Source organism: Delphinapterus leucas, chromosome 10 (genome assembly GCF_059928025.1).
Source record: "Delphinapterus leucas isolate spDelLeu-1000000601 "Yukka" chromosome 10, BTC_Dleu_Yukka2, whole genome shotgun sequence".
NCBI lineage: Eukaryota > Metazoa > Chordata > Mammalia > Artiodactyla > Monodontidae > Delphinapterus > Delphinapterus leucas.
The window spans coordinates 89,430,169-89,452,837 of record NC_143138.1 but is presented as its reverse complement, the minus strand read 5'-3'; the positions used below and the strand labels follow the sequence as shown (position 1 = coordinate 89,452,837).

At 40.8% G+C, this 22,669-nt stretch overlaps 1 protein-coding gene across 13 annotated transcripts in view; it reads right to left on the bottom strand.

The window, feature by feature from the left end:
- The window catches only part of CHL1 (cell adhesion molecule L1 like), a 198,607-nt gene extending 177,503 nt beyond the window's left edge, over positions 1–21,104 (bottom strand). For 5 of the 13 annotated variants that reach the window (XM_089919564.1, XM_089919558.1, XM_089919566.1 and 2 more), the window contains exon 1: positions 20,936–21,103. The gene's annotated coding sequence lies outside the window, so the exon portion shown is untranslated. Of the gene's footprint in view, positions 1–1,736; positions 19,759–19,901; positions 20,217–20,611; positions 20,854–20,935 lie in introns of those variants that run through there. The other 8 variants (XM_022572537.3, XM_089919568.1, XM_089919561.1 and 5 more) reach the window with 7 other exon arrangements.
- Positions 21,105–22,669: the final 1,565 nt, after the last annotated feature.

Below are 22,669 nucleotides of genomic sequence, written 5' to 3'. Positions count from 1 at the left end.
CTAAGCAGCATGGAAACAAATATCTTAAACCTTGTCATCACACAGCTCCTTATTCTTTCGTTGTTTCCTGTGTAGGTTTCCTGCCTGCACGGGCTGTGTGTTATTCCTTATAACAAGCCCCAAACCACCCATATCATCTTATTAGAAGTACAATAAACGGTCTCGCTTACAAAATCCCCTCTATCACACCCTGGTTCAAGTCCAAATCGTCCTCATCTCCCATGTGGAAAACCAACAGATCTTGCTCTCCATCATAATCTAGTCTTCACACAATAGCAAAAGCGATTTTTCTTTTTTACAAACATAAATCAGATCAAGTTGCTTAAACCAACCTGAATAACTGAATAGACATTTTTCCAAAGAGGAAATGCAGATGGCCAACAGGCACATAAAAAGATGTTCAACATCGCTAGTCATCAGGGAAATGCAAATCAAAACTACAATGGGATATCACCTCACACCTGTCAGAATGGCTGTCATTAACAGGAACACAAATAATACATGTTGGTGAGGATGTTGAGAAAAGAGAGCCCTTGTACACTGTTGGTGGGAATGTAAATTGGTGCAGCCACTGTGGAAAACAGTGTGACGGTCTCTCAGAAAACTAAAAATAGAACTACCACATGACCCAACAATTCCACTCCTGAGTATATATCCAAAAAAACCCACAAACACTAATTTGAAAACATACATGCACCCCAATGTTCAAAGCAGCATTATCTACAACTGCCAAAATATGGAAGCAACCTAAGTGTCTGTAAACAGATGAATGGATAAAGAAGATGTGGTATACATGTGCACACACACACACACACACACACACACACACACTGAAATACTATGCAGCCATAAAAAAGAATGAAATAATGCCATTTGCAGCAACATGGACAGACTTGGAGGGTATTATGCTAAGTGAAATAAGTCAGATACAAAAAGACAAATCCTGTATGATACCACTTATGTGTGAAATCTAAAAAACACAACAAACTGGTGAATATAACAAAAAAGAAGCAGACTCACAGATATAGAGAACAAACTAGTGGTTACCAGTATTGGGGCAATATAGGGGTGGGAGACTGGGTGGTACAAACTCTTGGGTGTAAAATAGGCTCAAGAATGTATTGTACAACACAGGGAACATAGCCAATATTCTGTATTAACTGTAAATGGAAAGTAACCTTTAAAATTGTATAAATGATTTTTTAAGTTGCTTAACTGCCTTCATTTTTTTGAAGTTACTTAAAATCCATATTCTCATGCATGACCTAGAAGGCCTTATATGATCTGCCTTAACCTCACCCGTGCCAAGCTCTCCCACGCTCACTGCACTCCAGGTCTCAGCCTTCTGTCAGTTCCAGACGACGCCAAATTCGTGTCTTACACACTGCCTTTCCACTCCCTGCCCCTCTGCCTGGAACTCTGCTCTTCTGGCTCTTTTCCTATTTGCCTTCTCCCCTTTCTGGCTCAGCTTGAAAGTCACCTTCTCAGACAGCCCTTGCCAAAGTTAAGTTCCTTCTCTCATTTTCCTCTACCACAGTCCTTTGTTTCTTTCCAGTAATGATTTTATTGTTTATTTATTTATTGGCTGACATTCTCAGTAATGGCAAACTATGAGAGGGCAGGGGATCTGTCTTCACCTTAGTGCTTAGCACAGAGCCTGGGATTTATAACAAACAGCTCAATACATTTTTGAGGAATGAATGAATGACTCCTTGAAATCAAAACTACGCACATACCACACACACACACTTCACTTGAAGATGCTGGTTCTTCTGTCTTCTGTTTGGGAGCATAGCTACAGCCCCATAGGTCAAATTTTCTGACATGGTTCCTTGCCAGCATCAATCTGGTCAGACCAAGTTGCACAGAAGATAATTCCTCCCCTGATGCACACAGGACTGAAGGGGGAAAAAATCAAGCTAGTAAAAATTTCCTTCCTCTGCAGACTTTTAAACTGCTGATCAGCACAAGCAGCTTGTAGCAGGTTGAGCTCAAAGCGTAGCTGAAATGGCACATAACTAATTCCAGGTGATTTAATATCTTACATTGCCCTAGTGAAAATATTGACAAAGAAGAAGAACACGATTTGGAGTCTTTCTGCACTGCTGAATTTGCTGTTAGCTTTGGAGCCTCTATCAAGGCATTTCCATTAATCAGCATTGCTGAAGAAAAGAAGTCTGGGTGTGGCATGCAGAAACCACTGCCAAATTGGGAAAATGCTAGAAAATGGTAAAATGCTAGTTATCTAGGTATGAATATTTAGGAGCCCTTTCTCAAAATGTACGGTCCCCTTGGTGAGTGTCAAAGTAACGTCCAGCAACGCTCCTTGAGTGGTCGATGGCACGTGGCTAAGGAGGAAGTAAGTCTCCTGAGTATACTGCCACTATTCACAGGCAATTACCAGTGTTAGGGGAAATATGATGTTGAGATTCTACGAGCAAAGTCACATCTTACTAGTGGCATCTGTAGGCACAAACTTTCTTTCTTTTTTATAAACAGGTTTGGTGTACATTGACTATTCTAGGGTTCAGAGGTCATTATTTTATTCATAAAAGCTTTCTCTAGGGACTTGCCTGGTGGTCCAGTGGGTAAGACTCCATGCTCCCAATGCAGGGGGCCTGGGTTTGATCCCTGGTCGGGAATTAGATCCCGCATAAATGCTGCAACTAAAGATCCCGCATGCCACAATGAAGATCCCACATGCCACAACTAAGAACTGGTGTAGCCAAAATAAATAAATAAAAATTTTTAAAAAGAGCTTTCTCTAGTGCATTATTTCAGAATTCACTCTCATTAGCTTTATAAAAGATAATAGTCGCTTTAATTCTTCTCCTGACAACATTAAAAAGAATACAGGGGCTTCCCTGGTGGCGTAGTGGTTGAGAGTCCGCCTGCTGATGCAGGGGACACGGGTTCGTGCCCCAGTCCGGGAAGATCTCACATGCCGCGGAGCGGCTGGGCCCGTGAGCCATGGCCGCTGAGCCTGAGCGTCTGGAGCCTGTGTTCCGCAAAGGGAGAGGCCACGACAGTGAGAGGCCCGCATATCGCAAAAAAAAAAAAAAAAAATACAAAAAGCAGGGAGATTTGTTTTTCAATTGTCATCTAGGAGAGTCAAATTTGAAATCATGGGATATCAAAAAGAAAAACAAAACTGTAGTACTTAGAATTATTGTGCCATATACCCTCAAAGATACATTTTACCCTCAATGAGCCAAAAATTCAAATACCAGCAATACTATTTCTCCCACAGTACTTCAGTTTAAAGCTGTACCATTAGACCCAGATTTTAAATATCACCTGATCAGTAGTGTCCCTCTAAAATACAGCAGTATTTTTTAAACACCATATTTTGTTTACATATTCTGGCAGCTAGGTCTCAGATCCTAAATTCTTAGGTTTAAAATATCTCCAAATATATATATTCTCACTCAGAACGTTCATTATACCAAAGTTCAAAGGTTTAGGCTGGCAGTTGACAAATTTGATAAAACTGACTGATCCATGGAGCCAATAAATGAAAAACGAGTGGAAATGTTGAAAGTCAAACAAATTTAGAAATCATAATATGGCAAACCCAGAGGTAACTTTCACCATTGAATCATTCAACAGATGTCAATGACACTGTTGTCAAAGCCAAGTTGTAGACCTTTTGAGAGAGATGGTTCAATGCACAGAACAGTTTTATAATTAATCACCTAGTATGTGGCCAAGAAATAGATGTCGCATTTTGCCCTCAATAAGCATACAGTGGCTTAAGCAAACCCACTGACAATTTTAAGAGGTTTTCACTTTGCTGATGAATGAATGCTTTATGAGAAAGCATAGCCTAAGAGAGTGAATGCAACATAAGTGAGGTTCTGTAGATTTGCAAAAGAGCAATTACATACACGTATGTGAGTGTGTGTGTGTGCTGGCCGTGTTTAAGCTCTCAACTTTTAATCTCTACATTATGCCTTGACACTGTTACTTAGTAGATGCACCTAATTATTCTTTGTAAGGATATTTCACATCACTGTAACTATTGCTTTATAAACTCTACCAATGGAAGCACTCCTTCCAAGAGAACTCTGGATTTTTGTGTATTTCTAGGTATGAATAAAAAATTCATAGCAATTAACACAGGGTGCATTATTCAAGGAGCTATCAGAAGGAAGAAGATCCATTACTAATCAATATTGTGGGTATTCATTTTTGTACCTTTTTGAAAAAGTAAAATTACTTAAAGTGGTGAGATTATACAAATAAACAAGAATTTAGAGAATCCTGATATTTCATAGTCAGACCCTAATATTTCAAGTCCTTATCATTACTTTCCTGTTTCCCCTTTTCTTCATTTCACATGCATATTATGTTTAGAGAACTGACCACAGAATGACCATATGTGCATTATCTGAGCTTCCATGACTAAGAATGAGGTCCTAGAAAAGACTAGAGAACGCAGAAATAGCAGTACTCTGAAACATGGAGGGGAAATTAACCCAACTGTAAAAAAAAAAAAAAAAAGGATAGTGCTGTGTTTTTCTACCGGTTTCCTGGCCATCTTAAAACTGAAAATCACCTCGCAAGGTCACTGGCACCAAACATCCCTACGATGGCTCAGAATGCCCGTACCCCTGACCTCTCTGCCAGTCAAGCAGGCATTAGGCTGGCTCCCTAAACGCAGATGCTGTGACGGTACCATCTTCCAAATACGTTTGGCTTTCTGTAAGCCCACTTCAAATTAGGGAGGGCTCTTCTTTTATAATACGTGGGAAGGTCTTTCAGAACTTGAGAAAGGTATTCAGATCACATTTTAACACTTCAGATCTTCTCAAACAGCACTAGATTACACTGTGACAAACACTGCTAAAAATCAAATGCTCATTAAATAGGGCTTGAACATGTATTTTGTTTCAGAGGAATGATAACTGAAATGGAATTTCGTCTTTGCCTTTCAAAAGTTCTGCCTTTTCCCTGACACCTTTTAGTAGTGCACAAGCTGGAAGTAACCTTTCTCTATTTTGACCACACATTGTCAGTACTTTAAATGGCATTTATAATCCTTTATTTTGCAGTATACTTATTTGTGTACTTGTCCCAGCTCTTTAATTAGACATACTCAGATTAATAACATTTTACGGGCATGTATTCATCTTCAGGCCACCAACCGTGTCTAATTCATCTTGGAATTTGTCCATTCAGCGTAGTGATTTCCACACAGCAAGAACTTCCTAAATTTTCACATAAAGAGTAAATGCAGGAACATAATAGAATAAAGAGAGAGGAGGACTGTGATGAATTTTTCTTAGGGGTGTCTTCACCCTCCTGCAGTTGGGTTGCATGTCCTAGAGCAGTAGTCTCAGTATTGAGACAATCTTAGAAAGTGGCTTTGGGCAGGATGTAAGTGAACATCCTTTCTCTTTTAATCCTTCTGACTATAAAAACCTGGAAGTCTCAGGTAGGTTCTAATATATCATTAACAGCGCTTTAACTCTTCTAATCTTGCTGTTTCATAAAGAGGGAGCAGGACTTAAGCCTGGAGCCTTGGTCAGGCAATGGGACCTCGCTAGAATGTAATGACCTTGGGTTGTTTTCATTGTATTCACGTTTGTAGTGACCTTTCATTATTTCCCGCTGACACTGGTGTTTCATTGATAGTAGTGAAATAAAACTTACATTTTAAGTCAGTGTCTTTTTACAATGAGCCAGTTAAAAATGTAAGTGAATTATGGTAGACGGCACAAAGATAAGACAGAAATCGTGACAATGGTTACATTTCAGTGAGTGCAGTCTTAGAGAATTGTAGATTACTGAGTGACCAGTGACTTTAAGAAGAAAGGACAGCAGGAAATGTGTCTGAGAAGACAGACAGGAGCAACGAGCTGTCCAGTAAGAGGAGGGAGTCTCTAAGGATACAAGAAAGAAGAGAGGAATCATGAAGCCTGAGCCCAGCTGGATGTGGAAACCAAGTATGACAGTTACTTGGCCTGCAGAGCAGTGGGGAGCCAGGGGAAATTTTCAGGAAGTAAGTGACATTATGGTCAAAGTGACAAGCGAGAAAGGGGATTTTAACAGTGACGTTTAGGTCTTAGTGGAGACGGGCGACAATAAAATGCAGAAATCCAGTGAGAGAAAGGTTGCTGTGGTCTAGTGATTAGAAGACTGAACAAGGAATTTTCCGGAATAGCTCATGAGAAATAAATCTCAGTGTGTCAAGGAGAAAGCTGAAGCAGGTTTCCCGGTTGTTTAAAGTAGAGAAAGGTTAAAGAGGACAGAAAATGGCAAATTGCTAAAAGGGAGATGGGAGAAAAGATGCTCTCTGCTACAGTAAAAATGTATTTGCTATATCAAAAAAAAAACTGTGGGGAACCTACGATTGCTTGTGTTTTAGTAGTCCCAATCATTTTTTTTTTTAAGTACAAAGTCATTATAGAAAACTCAGTTTACAACCACCATCAATTGCTTCCATTTCTTTCATTTTTTTTTCTGAGATCCAAGAGAGCAGAATTTAAAATTTATAAGTCTTTAGGTTATATCACTGAAAAATGAAACCTGTTCAGAAAACTTGCATTTTCTGAATAAGGAAATCTTTTAAGAGTCACAAATGATTTGCCATTAAAATAACTTTAAGACAAAATCAGATGACCTGATTTCTAGTTCCACATTCACACATATGAGTTCCACGAGTTCCCTTAACTCTCTGAACAGGATCAATACCTACCTCGCTTAAATACCTAGCCCTTACGAGTATCAAATTAAAGGTACATACATTGTGTCTTTCAAAGGCAATTTAAAGCATTACCAGTATAGAATTAAATACACCGTAGCATAGCCTTTTAGGGTTACATATATTGCATTTTGCCTGTTGACATAATTTTTGAAATATGAAAAATATAGCGCAATACTCTGCTGGTGCTTTCGGCAAGACTGCAGGAGAAACACGTCTACTCACGTTTATCAGAAAGGTGGGAGTCAGAGGTATAAGAAAAATAGCATGCTTGGCTCCCAAGTACTTAGAGAAAAAATGACAGGCTATAGAAGGAAGAATATGATGGGAGGATTTGAGAAAATAGAAAGGCAGAAGCAATGAGAACACAAACGGAACCTACATCAGGCATGGCGGTAGTTGTTCTTCAGCCACTCTCAGTGAGCCCTTGAAGAGAAAGAAATAGTCCAAGAAAGCTCCTCGGCTATATATTCTTAACCTGCTTCTTGTTCTGTGCACAAGAAGAAATAAGAATAATGTTGGTCCTCGCTCCCCATTAGCGCCTTCCCATTACAGCCATGCTTCTGAAAGTTACAGGTAAAGCAGGGTTGCAGCCAAATGCACAATCATCATTTCAGGCCAAGGAGCCTGCTTCCTTTTCCATGTGTGGCTGTAATGGACAAATAGAAGGAAATGGAGCAGCTCTTCTCTCTCCCTCCTCAAGCCTGGTGCCTTATGGAATCTCAGCAGTCACCTCCTTAATTCCTGGCCTTTGGGTTCCACCTTGGCCCTTCTGACTCTGAGGAGGTACTCCTGGTTCTCCCACGCCCAAGCCATTTCCAAGGTAAATGGAGAAGAGTAAGGCTAAATGTAAATGGATCAGAAGACAAAAGCATCAGAAAAGCCTATCCCCCTGAAGAATCTTTAGCCAGAAGTATTCTTGGCCAACTCGTCCCTCCCTTACTCTCAACTCTAGCCCCTCTCTCCAGACAAAACCACAGGCACTTCCATGGAGCCCAAGTTCACCCTCTTGTCACACTCCCTTCTCAAAGGCATTTGTCTTCCTGGGCTTAAGATATTTAGGAACTGGGGAAGACAAAGGAGTATCCCCTTGGGACAGAGAGTAGTTCTGCTTGTTCCATGTTTCTTCCACTTTTTAATCAATCGTGTATGAAGTACATGGTGTCACAGTGGGCTTGATAATCCTGTTATCAGCATGTCTTTGAAAAAAAATTTCTTCCTACCTTGTCTACTAGAATCCTCCAGCAAGGTAGTTAGATGAGTCCCCCCTTTGAATCTAGAATAGTCTTTCATGGCTTGGACCAATGGATTACAGCGGAAGGGCTACTCCACACCTGGCCTTTAAGACAACTGACGATCTTCTAAGTTTAGCTCTTGGAGCCCTGAGCCATCATGCAAGAAGTCCAACAATATGTTGCAGAAACCAGTGAAGAGGCCATGTGGCTACATGAAAAGGAAGAGAAGCCCAGCTGAGCTCAACCCAACTGGCTAAAACAACAGACATGCAAGTGAGGCCATCTTGGGGCCACCAGTCCAGCTTAGCCACCATCTGAAAACCACGAGGTGACCTCAGTTGTTACGAGGTGGGGCTAAAGAAATCACTTACCCCAGCCCAGGCTGAATTCCTGACCCACAAAATTATGAAATTTCATAAAATGGAGTTTTAACTTGTTTAAGTTATGGGTTAGTTTGCCATGTAGCAATAGATTTATGGGAAAACGCCCCTTCACATTTTACATAAATTGCTACATGGTCACATTTCTGAATCATTTTTCATCATTTCCCCTCTTAGCTACACATAAGCCTCCAGGTATTTTTCTTCCAAACAATAAGCAGCTTGTGTATTTCCCCAAGAATCTCATATGCAAAACACGTATCTACTGAGGTCTTAAACAGTTTTAAGCCATATGGTGAATTCCCGGTACACAATTCAACAAAATAAATGATGAAAATAGCGTGAACTCAATTTCAGAAGTCAATGGAATGGTGATAGTATTTACACAGCACAGTCTCCCTAAGTGATAGTAATAAAAAAATACACTGTGGTTTCCCTATAGTGGGCAATACAACATCTTACCTGCAAAGAATAGTACCTTGGATAGTTATCAGTACATTGCTTCTAGAAGGACATCTTGTAAAAGGTTTGGAGGTTTTATTATTGCTCTTTTGTATTTGTATTTAACATTCTTAAACAGCTACATCACTAGTTAAGAGGGTTTTACGTGATTTTCAGATAAATGATCTGTACTCCTATACGTGATACATGAAAATTTATCTTTTCTATTCTAAACTATGTTGTAATTTCTTAATGACTCAGAACCATCCATATACTCATGATTTCTGAGTTGTCTTTTTCTAGCGTTTCTATCTTTATCCCTTGCTGAAGAGATGTTAGCTGTAAATTCTTTTGTCTGTGAATGAATCTGCAACATTTCCTTCATCTGCTCTAACTTGCAGTTTATCCTGTTGTCCGCTAAAATAAAACAGACAATTAAGCTTACTGGGATGCTTCTAAATTAAGAGTAAATAGTCATCGAATGAGGCTGGTCTTTCCACAATAAAATTATTGCAGTTTGGTGAATTTTTGCAGAGATTAGATTTAGGTTGCTATGATGCCTCTTTTGTTCAATTTTTAGATACTAGCTTAGGATTTAAATACTGGAGTTACCTGGTGAGTAAACTCCAAATGAATACCTATCATTACAGTCATTGATTTATTTGACATTTTCACTCTTATTTGTAGCAGTAAAACAGCATGGAGGAAAATGAGCATTGTTTTGGCAATAGGTGAGAAATATTTATTTTTAGGACATCTACATAGGTCAAAATAAATTCGGATTGAAAGTATTTAATATGATATGTTAACTACAGATTAATAAACTACTCTGTATTATTCAAGGCTTCCAATTTTATTTTTTTAATATTTATGGACTGGGAGTAGCTGTGTAATTACTTCAGTTTTCCACTTCAGTTTTAGCATGAGTTGTGAACAGTGCACACCCTCCTGCCCACCCCATGCACGTATACACTTACAGCCACTCACATAATCTTGTTTCATTTATGGAACCGGTTGTAAATAACCAAAACCATATTGGTATGCAATCTTCAAAGACAGTAAGTGCAATGTAAATCCAGTTGAATAAAAATCTAGAACAGGGCCTCCGTTCCCTTCATAGGACACAGAACCAAATGGACAGCCAAATTAGCCTCCCATTAAGGACACATTCTAATTTTCAGAGGAGACAATCAAGGGACTCTCCACCAGAAGCATCCAGTCTGTTAAACCCATTATTTAAATGAACTTGGGAGATGATGACACAAACCTTTCCGTCCCTCCTCATCAGCTCAGAATTTGGAGGGGCAAAGGAAGCGGAATGCATGCTTAATTGAGGCAGTAAATGCCAGGCTCGAGCAGGCTGTTATACTGTTAAATACAGCAATGGGTTTTTAATGGCTGCTGTCCAAAATTACACTGGAGAAAAATGGTTTATTAGTAATAATAATAGCTGGCACTTTTATCCTCGAAACACTTAACAAATATTAGCTCATTAATCCTCCAACTGCCACTGGGAGGCAACGGTAAATGCTTCTATCCTCAGTTTACAGCTGGTGAAACAGGGAAATAGAAGGTAGTGACCAAGTTTTCAAAAGGAGGTCTTGTATGTGGAGGTCAATTTCCAATTCAAACAACTCACGTCAATTTTTATACATAATTGGATGGTATTCCCTCTAATGACTGCCAGCCCTTTTTTGAGGGGATAGTGATTAAGGTCAAATCCAATTTATTTGAACTTGACTCACATGAGTTGTACGTGAACTGCTCAAGCCTGGTCCTTCAGCATTATTTCAAGCAAATCAATTGTGCTCAAAATCTATTCAGCCCAAATCAATTACATGCGGAAACTTGTATGCATGGAAAAAGGTCTCTTGAGACCCTTTGAAATCTAGCTCCACTGAGCATTGCTGGAGTTCACAATGTGAAACAGGGTCGAGGTCAAATTTAAACACCTTTATTTTGGCTTTCTATTTTTAACCATTCACTCAGATCTCCTTTGTGGAAAACAGTATATGTCTCTAATTAGTGAACAATAACGAATAACCCAAAATAGTCCGTTATTCATTCTGGTGTAGTCTATAGATGTTAAAATTACTATATTTTTCTTTTTTTACTTTTCCATCGTGGACAATGTTTTCAATTTCTTGCCATTGTATACTGCCTTAAGTATTTTAATTTAATGAATGATTTCTCTGCTGAGTCATCAGATGCACTGTACAGAACAAGTTTAGAAAGTCTCTGAATTTATAATACCAAAATAAGTTCATTTCTTGAGGAGCTAAGTGCTGTACTCTAAAGAAGCAGGCATGGATCAAACAAAAGCCTTAAAGCAAATCCACTCCATATAGTCCAAGGAAATGGGATCTGCTCTATAGACAAAGCAGAAAGCAAACACATTTTTGCCACTATTATATAAAAAAGAGCCTTTTGGAGTCAGTATTTGAGAATGCTACTTGTATTTTGCATATTAAAAAAAGTACATTTTTTTCTAAACACCACACACCAAAAAAATCAAACACCTCTCAAAATTCCTAAATATATTGACCATGCCTAGAATAGAGTTGATTTCCTTTTCCCTCCAAAGCCTTATCTTAACTGACAGCTGCTAATAAAGACAGCGCCTTCGTTATGATAGGTGTCATTTTCAAGAACAGTCAGGCTGGGATATGGCATCTACCACTGCCAACTATTTCTATCTTAATCGGGAGCGGCAGATACACCTTTGTGGAAATGTCAACCGTGTAATGCAATTGGTTACATATAATACCCAGATATGAAGGGAATCCATGCATATTGATACTATAGAGCAGCAGAAACATTCCTGCCAAGAAATAAGAAATGGTAATGAGGGCAAGCAAAAGCTTTGGTGAGGGTGAAGGTTGATTTTTACATATACTGGTGCCCAGGACACATTTCAGGAAGACTCAGACACCAAACACTTTTATGACATGATTTTGGAGAAAACACAGATGTCCTCCTTTCCCAATGTATCTCCCACATGGCAGTGCCTCACAATGAATCTTTGCAACAAGAATTTTAAATCCACCATTTTAAATGCCACCATTCCTGGTATAAACATACAATATCATGTAATACCTTAGGAGGAGCCCTTATTATCTACTTTTCCACATGTTTACCTGAGGTAGTAAGACACAGAACAGGTAAATCTGGTTGGACAACAGGGATGAGTGCTGGCCCTTGATGAAGACCATAGTTAGAGAATCCTACTAATCTAGGGGGGTACTGACGGACATCGCACACATGGGAAATGAAGTCAAAGAGAGAAGAGAAAGGGTGTGCAATGGACTGAACGTGTGTGTCTCCCCCAGGTTCGTATGTTGAAACCCTAATCCAGATGTGATGGTATTTGGAGGTGTGGCCTTTGGGAGGGAATTAGATCATAAGGGTAGAGCCCTCATGAATGAGATTAGTACCCGTATAAAAGGGAAACTGGAGAACTCTCTTGGGCCCTTTCTGCCGTTCTCACTGTGACAATACAACAAGAAGTCAGCAGTCTGCAAACAGAAGACGGCTGGCACCCTGATCTCAGGCTTCTAGTCTCCAGAACTGTGAGAAATAAATTTCTGTTGTTTATAAGCCTCTCAGTCTGTGGTACTTTGCTACAGAAGTCCAAACTAAGAGGGGGTGCTGAAGGGGTCTGCCAGACTCAAAGGCACCATAGTGCAGTAGTTAAGATCTTGTGGCTGGGGAGCAGATACTTCTGAGTTGAAGTCCCGGCTCAGCAACTTCCAGGCCATATTGTGTGACCCAGGACAAGGACGCCCCTATGTCTGTGACACTCAGCATTAAATGGGTATTATCATAATAGTACTTTCCTCAAAACACTGATGCAGAGATTGCAAAATACATCATAAACATTTAATAAGTGATAGCTATTTAAGTGTTTGCCTGGCACAGCCTCAGTCCTGCGCAAAGCAGTTATTCAATAAAAGCTTTTTAATGATTGGTCGCTGTCAATGTCTCATAGAACACACAATCAATCAATCAACTAATCAATCAATGTGCACTGGAATTACGGAAGCTATGTAAAAAAATCTAATCTCTCTATCTTTGGGCAGGGCTATATTCAACCTTGGAAATATAATTGGTGAAGTTTTCAATACTTCCCCTACATTCACTGCATCCCTCAGCATATATATTAACTCTGAATTTGTTTTTAAAAAAAGAAATCAGCTATACGATAGTTCTCTTTTTTTTTTTTAAATAAGGAAATCTAAAAGCTGTAGAGTGGATTATGAACTTGGTTACGTATCAGGGTATCTGCACTTTAATTCTGGTTTCACCACTGCCCAGCCCGCTATTCGACCTTGCTTCAGTTTTTTTTCCTCTATATAAATGAACTAGCAAACCTGTCACTTTTTGTCTGCCATGTTGTTGAAAAAGTCACATGAGATATGGGGCTTTTAAAATTCTATAAAAAGCTCAAATAAGTACTCAAATAATGCAAGACATGGTGATTTTTAAATAGAAATATTCAGAAGGAATCTTCCAAATGGATGGAAATGCAGTGTCAAGTGTCAAGAGTCTCAGAAAAGGTCAATACTTATCTTCCCCTTGAACCTTTGCACAGGAGAGGTGTTATTTCCTTTGAACACATCAATATGTAAGACATCCCATAGTAAGCTGATATTCTATCACATTACATTCTTTAGTGGAGGTCTTCAACACAGAACAAACTGAATTCACAATCAACTCTAATAGCATCAAATCATCAAAAATCTCCACATTTTTCTCACCAATTTACCTTCTATTACACTGACTACGTCCCTTGGCCAGGGAACATACAAATTTCTCACATCAGGATGCTACCAATGCATCCCTGATCTATTTCCTCATCCTCTTTACCCTGACACCACTACACCAAAGAGAGGTACCCTCCAGAGACCCAAATATCCAGGTCGCAATGACTTCAGGCTGCCAGAGGATTATTTGAGGGTGTCTCCACTTCCTGGGTACGACACCTGCAATCTCTAGAGTTAAAATCACCACTTACAGCAAAAGCTTTTGTTAGGGAGGAACCTCTGCTAAAAATGCAAGCCTGTTACCTTAGAAGAGAGAATACATCTTTTGCATTATTCTCTCTGCTGTAAAGCTCTCATCTTGGAAAGCAGAGATAATGCAAGGGAATAGACAAGTTTGTTTTGAAGTTTGAAGGCTGCAACTGAAACTCACCTCTGGCCATGAGCATGCCCACCTGGGGCAATGAAAGAGGAGCCGAGAAAGGAACAACAAAGAAAAAGAGGAAAAGATAGCCCTGAATGCAAATTTAATGATTCTCCATTTTGTCCTGCTTTTGGCAATTCGAGCTTTCTTCCTCCCCATTACTCACATTCTATACATTTGAAGCCTTCAAGGTGTGCTTCATATTCTCCATTAACCCCCCAGATTCAGATCCCTTCTCCACCTTTCTCCAGGCTGCTCTGTGCAGAGGGATCCAACTTCAGCAGGACACTTGCACCAGGCTCCCTTGTCCACTGCCTGCTGGTGGGTACAGCCACTGCGAGGAAGGAGCAGAAGATCTGGGGGTAGGAGACCAGTGTCCTGTGACTCAAGAATGGCTATGTTTCTCTAAAACCACAGTTCCTGCCTGCAGCCTTCCCCAAAGCTATGGCTCTCACATTCCAGTAAATTTTCTCTCTTGTCGTCCCACTGGACTAAGGGCAGTAACAGCCCCAGGGGTGCCTCTGCAGCCCTTGTTGGTTTCCCTCAACCCTGCCCAAAAAGATGTGGTCCCTTCTTTAAATGCCCTTCAATTGCCCCATTTGAGTACTACTTATATACAGGAAAAAATCAAAGTGAAAGCAAGAGAGTGCCAGGTTTTATCCAGAGAAGATGAAAAACTCTGGGTCCTTTAAGACTGCCAAGGGGACATGTTACCCAGTTCCAGCCAGTGGTACTCTCTGTCACCTGGGCATTCAGGTCCAATATCCCAAGAACATCAAGTTTTCCAAGGTGAGTCAGAAATATGAATTTTATGTGAAATATCTGGGTTTTAAATATTGGCTCAAATATTTCTTAAACATGCCTCAGGCCAAATAAACACATATGTAGGCAGGGTTCAGTCCAAGGGACACAGGGTTGGATCTTAAATAGACTACAGTGCCTCTTCTTAAAAAAAAAAAAAAAATCTGCTTTTCCTTATAATGCAGAATTATAACAAGAAAGGTAGAAGTTTTCATCTATACAGCTCTTTCCTACTCAATTATTTAGTCCAAAAACAACCACCTTCCCCCTCCCTCATTTGAAATCTCAAGGCAAAAAGAGAGAAACAACCAGAACTCAAAAGTGACAGGAATCTTGATATCTGGGTCTGTTCTAAATGTATGAATCTAATCAAATTATTTAATTTCTGTATGGCTCTCTCCATTCATCCACAAAATCAGGATAATGACTTTTTCCCTACCATCTTCACAGAGACATTTGGCTGAAAAATGAAATACATAGTAAATGAAAAGCACATTTGAGCTCTTCAGAGAATAAAGTGCTGTCTAAACCAAAGGGATTAGTAAGAAAAACCTCAGAGGTTTATCAGAGCTCTTCTTTTTCAACCACATTTCATTATGCCAAGGTAACTGTGAGTCAATGCCTCAGGCCAACATGATATTATAGAAGACCTACCCAAATCTAAGGCGGTGGCTCTCAACTCTTGCATCAGAATCTCACCGGAAGCTTTCAAAAATCCACATGCCTGATGACCACCTCCAGGGATTCTTACTGAACTGATCTGGGTTGCTAGTTTTAAGAAAAGCTCTCCAGGTGATTCTCATTTCAGCCAAGCCTGAAAACTACTACTCAGGATCCTTCAAAGATGTGAAACAATCACAACCAGTATATGTGCAGATAATTGATGTATATGTGCATATAATTGATGTAGGTGTCAAACCATGTTCCATACTTTTAATGATAATAATATAATAAGCTCATACTTATTCATATACATAGATACACACTTATGTCTATCTCTCTTTTATCCATTCATACACTGAGCATGGAGTAACTATTATAATAAAAAAGCCAGAATTTACTGAATGCTTAATGAGTTCTAATAACTTGTCTACATAGACTGCCCCATATAACGCTCATAATAACACACATGAGCTGGGTATGGCTATTACTCCTCATTTCCATAGATGAAATCAGTCTTAGGGAGGTTAAAATGACTTAGCCAGGGCCACACATTGAGGAGTTCACAGAGCTGGATTTGGAAGCCTGGCAGCCTGACTATTACAGCCACACCAGTTTGCTTCCCACTGTGCCAGAATCTGTAGGGTTTATGAGATGCATAAAATGAAGCATGTGCCCTCAAAAGATTTTACCATCTGAGAAGGGAATTATGATGCACACTAAAATTCACAGGCTGAATAGGAAAATGGTATATTGTAGTCCCTGGAGTCAGGGAGAGGTGGACTGAAAGATGGGCAATGGCTGGCTTTGCTAAGCTCCTACTTCACAACTATAGGGGAAATGAGATGCACCCAAACATCTGAGGAGAGAATGTGATAAGACCGCCTGAAGAAGAAACCCTGGTCAAAGAACAGAGTGCATTTATATATTTGCCATTCAGCACATTTATTATTCTTATCGTCTCCCGGTATCGCTTGGATTGAATGTTTATGCCCCCCTAAATTTACCAAATTATCATGTCAATCATGACTTTTGAAGACTTCACCTCAGTTCGAAATTTATTTCTGATTCTTATTGAAAAATTGTGTACACACAATTTTAACATACACACACACACAGACACACACACTCCCAATAATTTGACTTCCAAAGAGGTAAACAAGTTGCAATCTTTTGGTAGTAATAAACTAATGTGAAAATTAAGTAAACATTTTTTACAGAAAATTTTAAAAAACTGAAAACAGAATATTCTCTCTCTTTGTATTTTTACTATCTAAACACAGTGGAAAGGTAAGCAGGATCATTTTTCATCCACAATACATAAAATCTAAATTAGTTATGGTCTACTTGTGCACTGACTAAAAACATTCGTTAACAAAACAGAATTTTCTAGTTTACTGGATAAATATACCAGGAGAAATTGCAGAATAATGTTAGGTTGCCAAGCAACCACTGCTCTACTCCCTCATTCATCAAGCTTCTTATCCCAGTGCTAGAGAATTCCAACCGATTTGTTTCTTGGGAAAATTACAGTGACTTTCGGTAACACAATAACACTTCTATTCTCAGAAGATAAACTTAGATGTTCTTTTGATCAAAGAGATGTGTTAATTCATTATTCTCTACATGGTGCTAATGAGAAAGCTATAATTAACTAACTATACTAGTGCGACACATAAAATAAACTGCAGTAATTAGTAACGTTTAAGGTTTTAACCAGATTCCCAAATCAGAAAATACAGAATCTTTCCTCCAATAAAGATGTAGAGAAAGGATAAATCACCATAACTAATTAAATTGAGAATTGTTTCCATTCTCTACCCTCTCCCCCACAAAAAAGGGATAGAGGCACATGATTGCCAAAATGTGAGAGATTTCACTTTAATAGCAAAGAAAATGGCTCAATGCCAATTCTACTTGTAGGTAGACATAAAATGCCGGAGAATACTGTAATCTTTTCTTTGAAAGAATGCTTAGCACAATATTTTTCCAGGAATGAAAAGAAAGAATATTAGGCTTTCACTCATTAGCCGTGTTAATTTAGCATATTGTATGTAAATCACCATAATAATTGCATTTCCTTCATACGGAATTAGTTAGTTAGAATGAAGCTGTAATCAAAATGTTCCTAATTGAAAATATAGTATTCTCGGTCTCGTTTTGAAAAAATAACAAGGAACACTGATTGAATCAGATAATACAGTACATCATTGAAAACAGCCTTGCTATAGAGACAAGTTGGTCCTCTAGATTATACCTTAGCATGTCAATTAGCTCCCCAGATTCAGGACTCAACACTTCTGGATCTGTCATGGGATTTTATTTTTACCCTTTGTCTTCAGCCTAACTTAAACTTTCCATGTGCATTACTGCTTAAATTTTTAGGGAAAATACAAAATAGTGAAAAGCTAAATTTTGTTTCTAAAAAGTATTAGACTCTATGGCACTGCTGGCTGTCATAAGTCAAAGTGCAAAATAATTTCCAATAAATGAAACATTTAATGCCAATGCTCCTGGGAAAGAATGTGTAAATGATCACATGAATTTCAGGCAAGCTGTCACACTAATTCCTCAAGGCACCCTTTAAATATGACATATTCACTGTGAAGAAGGGGGTGTTGGTTGTCGTGCAAAAGTCAAACTTGACTCAATACTCTGCTACCTGAATTGCTATTCACAGAGCTTCCTGACACTCATTTCTTCAAATCTAATGCCATTAGCTACCCTCTATTACTTAATTTTCTTTTATGAGATAAAAACTAGTAGAATCTTAAATCAGTCTTAAACCATTACTTTTATTTATAATTCTCCATTAAAAAAAATGAATCAGGCTAAAATATTTCAAAAAAGCAATTTTGGGTCAAACAACCTGCTATCTTCAAAGAATTCAGAAGTTAACTATAAAAATCAAGCTCCTATCCAGCAAACATTTTCCTAGGTGAGGTCTATTTTGTAAAATCATAAGGAGATTTGTGACGGTGACATCTGTCTGGTTTTACTTGCTTCAGCTTCATCAAAACTTGCCAATATTTTAATAAGCAAGTAATTTAAAAATGAATTTAATACTACTTCATTTAATGAGATGAATTAACTTTAAGGTAATAAATACATTACGTGCAATATCAAATCCTGTCAGACCTGTAATTAGGTCAATGGGGTGTAGAGTTTGCTCATCACCAGATATGTTGGAGCACCTATATAACCAAGAGTAGTAATAAACGTCCGTAGCCTTTTCTTTAAAGGGAAGGGCCCATAAGATGCAACAGAGAACAATCTGGAAAACACAGATTAATCATCACAGTCCTGCACTTCTGCAGTGAAGAGTACAAACATGCTCGGAAAGAGATTTTAATGAACTTTCTTAGCCAGTACTCACACCTGCCCAGACAAAATTATTTGTCTCCATTTATTCACTGACAGTATTCAGGAGCTTGTGAGGAATGATTATTCACTGTGTGCCCTGCCGTTCCTAGAGGTGAGTCCACTGCAGCACTTAAGGCCATAAAATGGAAAGCCATGTTATACACTAGACTCTAGAACCAAGTTAAATTTTGAAAGCCACAGGGTGGTCCATTATAAAGAAAATGAAATTAAGACAAAGCCAATTGCAACATTAGCAGGTGAAAGAGGAAACATTTTTACACACAAAGCGGTAAAAGCAACTGTTTTTTTCTTGTCACTAAAAGTTTCCCCCAGTAGCTTTCTAAGCTTCCCTCTCCATCCAGTTGGTCAGTTTATATCTTCCAATCTGCTCCAAAGCAACGCTTTGTAGGAGTAGGACTGGCCAGTAATATTAATGTCAATTGATGGTCTCCAAAAGTAGAAATTAGTATTTTGCCTTCAATAAAAATGCAGAATAATGAGAACACGCCGTATCTAATTGAGGACTAACTTATAATAAAAGTAACGGCGTCAGCAACCATAACTTTTAGTGTTTATTACGCATCAGACACTGAGCTAAACTGTCTGCTGGAATTATCTCATTCCAGTCGCTCAAAAACCCTAAAAGGAAGGTACTGATATTACCCCTATTATTCAAAAGGGGAAACTGGGGGACGGGGTCGATAAATGTCTCGTCCAAAAGCACACATCTCAGAGACGATGGACCTGAAATTCGAACGTACGTGAGCGCGGCGAGAGCCTTTGCCTTGCACGAGCCCAGGTGGCTCACCAGTTGCCCACCTCCGCGCGCACGCGCAAATGTGCCCCCCACCTGGGGCGTTCCCGTGAGCGCGCCATCGCGCGCGCGCGCGTGCCAGGCGCCGCTTGCCAGCTCTGGGGGCTCTTTGGGAGCTCACGCGGGCGGGGCTGAAACCCCGCGCCCCTCGAGTTGGGCTGGACCTGGATCTTCCTCCCCGCCTTGCCGCCCTGCTGTGTCACTACACACCCGCCTTCAGCCGCTCACCTCCCACCCCTTCCCCTGCCCGCCCTTCGGCTGACAGCCCGACCACCCACCCTGCGCTCGCCCCAGGGCGCGGCTCCGGGCGTGGGTACCTGAGCTAGCGCGGCGGAGGCTTCTTGGGCCCTGGCTTGTCGCAGGAATTCCTCAGTCCTGCCCTTGCATGAGAAAGTGAGGCTCGCAGCGGGCAAAAGGAGTGGGAATGAAGGGACTGGCTAGCGTTCCCCAGCCTCCTGGCTCCAGTCCCTGCTCTCCAAATTAATCACTTTCTCCCTGCTCCCTCCCCACGCACACTCTCACTCAAAAAAAAAAAAAAAAAGGAAGGAGGAGAGGCACAAAGAGGAAGAAGGGATCTTCCATGACTGGCATCTCTAGCTCCCTCAGCTTCGCTACCAGGGAGCCATGGCAACACGCCCCCAGCCTGACCCCTCGCCCCCTCGGTGGCCTGGGGAGGTGGAGCTCCTAACCCTCCCAGTTTTCTCGCCCCCCAACCCAGCTGTCCACAGATCTCCCTTTTCCAACTGGCGTCGCGTACCGAACCCCAGCGGGATCTGGAATCCTCCCCTTAGAGTGGGAGCAAGACAGTGGGGCGGGGGTGTTGGCGGAAGAGAACTGAGCCTTACGACCCAAGAGATGGTAAAGGGCAGAGAGGAGTGAAGCCAGGACTGACCCCAAACCCAGCTGGACCTCGCAGCCCCCTCTCGGGAGAAGGCTGGAATCTCCAGGAGGGTCTGGAATCCTCTCCAGAGGGTAGGAAGAGATGCTGGTAAGGGAGGCTGGAGGAAAGACAAGAGGGTCAACCTACCCGTGACCAGGCGGAGAAAGTGGGAGCCGGAGGATTCGAGGACCCGTTTACTCCGTCCGACTGACCGGAGGGGTCTGAATCCAGCCTCAGCCTCCAGGGGGCGGGGCTGGGAAAGGGGGTGTCTCTAACTGGCTTAAGGCTGAGGGACCTCGGACCACCCTACTTCGTGCAACAACGGAGCCCTGATTGCACACCATCTCCGACCCACAAGGAGTTGACCCCCTCCTCCCAGGAGCAAATCACTTACCCTCCTGCTGTCTCGCTCAAAGATTCGGGGAGCCCCCAGGGCTAACGAAACAAACGCAAACTGACCCCCGGACACACCTGAGTCGCTTCCTGCACCAGATCCGTTCGGTACCTTCCCTCGGGGAAACCTCTCCCTCAGGCTGGCTTGGAACGGGAGAGGGACGTGCGGGTCCAGCAGCTCCCGGCGGATCCACGGGAGTTTCTGGCCGGCCGCTCCCAGCTGATCTGCACGCGGGTCTGCCCGCGGAGATGCCGCCGCGCCCCGCCCACCGCCGGCAGTGGCCGAGAGGACGCGGACCTGTTCTGGCTTGCGCTCCGCTCCACGCCCACCCGGTAGAGGCTGGTTCGCGCCTCTCCTCTCTCCGCTGGTTCTGCTCCGCCACCCCTCACCCACGCCGCTTATTTTCCTTCCCTTTGCACACTCCCGTGGGACAGGGAGAGTTACAGGCCTAAGACTTTTATTTCATGGTGAAAAGCAAGGGACGAAGCCAAAACTTTGCTCGCCATTTTCCACATCTATGGTCAAAGAGGTCAAAAGATCGCTGCCCCTTTTGTCTGGAAAAAAGAAATTTTAAAGAAACCCCTCCTCCTCCCGAGAGTTCCAGTCAGTACATATTCCAGACACGGGTCGCCAGTCTGGTTTTCTCTCAGTGCTGCGTGTTGGAGGGGTGTGATGCCATGGACCTATTCAAAATAATTCTTTTTGCTTTCCTTCCTCATTTAGAGGCGTGACGGGGCGTGCTATTTAATTTACAAATGATGCTACTTCCATAAACTGCCAAATTATTGTATACATAAATTTACGCACCTTCTTCTGTTACCATTTTAAAAACATTGTTCTAACACTTTTGGTCTATAATTTTACCATATTGTTCCCTAACATTTTTTCCTATTTATTCTGTATTAATTCACTATTATAAAGTAGAAGAAAACCCTGCGTGCTTATTTCCATTGCAAAAGGCCACTTCTGATGCCTTATCAATTCCACCAAAAAAAGCAAATTTTATTTTAGGATTCCAAAATTAATCTGGGAAAGTTACAGTCCTTGCAGTATAAGTGGTTTATATACCCCTTTCATTTTTTTCTCCACCATGATCATATTTTCCAAAATTTTCACACAGTACTACGTTTTTTTAAAAAATCCTGTTGAATTTAAGTTCTCTTTGATGGTTAGAGAATCATTGACTTCTAATTTTTACTCTAGTAAGGCAGTGAGATTGACCTTACAGTCTGGTTTTGTTCTCATCTAGTGCATTGAACAATGAGGACATTTAGAGCTGTGAGCTACCCTCAGAGCTGGATGCCGCTATAGTGAGCAGCAAGGGGAAGGCAACTCAGGATTCAGCTTCAGAAGCAACTGAATAAAATATTTTGAAAAGGAATAAATGAACTTTTAATTTTAATAATTGCTAACCTTGAAGCCCCAATTCTGTCAGTTCATGTGTGGGCATAGTTCTTACTGACTGCATCGCAAATTGCAAATGCAAGTGAGGGCAGGATTTGTCCTGAGTTTAAATTGAACTGCTGGAGTAATTTCTTTGCCTGAGGCCTCATTATTCACGTGGCATGTCTTCTAAAGTAGAAACAAAGATAGAATATTGAATAAAATTCCAACAGGGAAAATACTGTGTCTGTAGGAAAACATTTCCAAGGTCAAGGAGACACAAAGCCAAGTTGATCTCGGGAGTTTACCACCTTCTGGATAAACATCTGCTGAGCAAAAGACTCAGAACTCCATCCTGGCCAAACCAACAGAATACTGAAACATATTGTTCTTCTCTTCTCTATGATGAGTTTGCTTGACATCTGGAT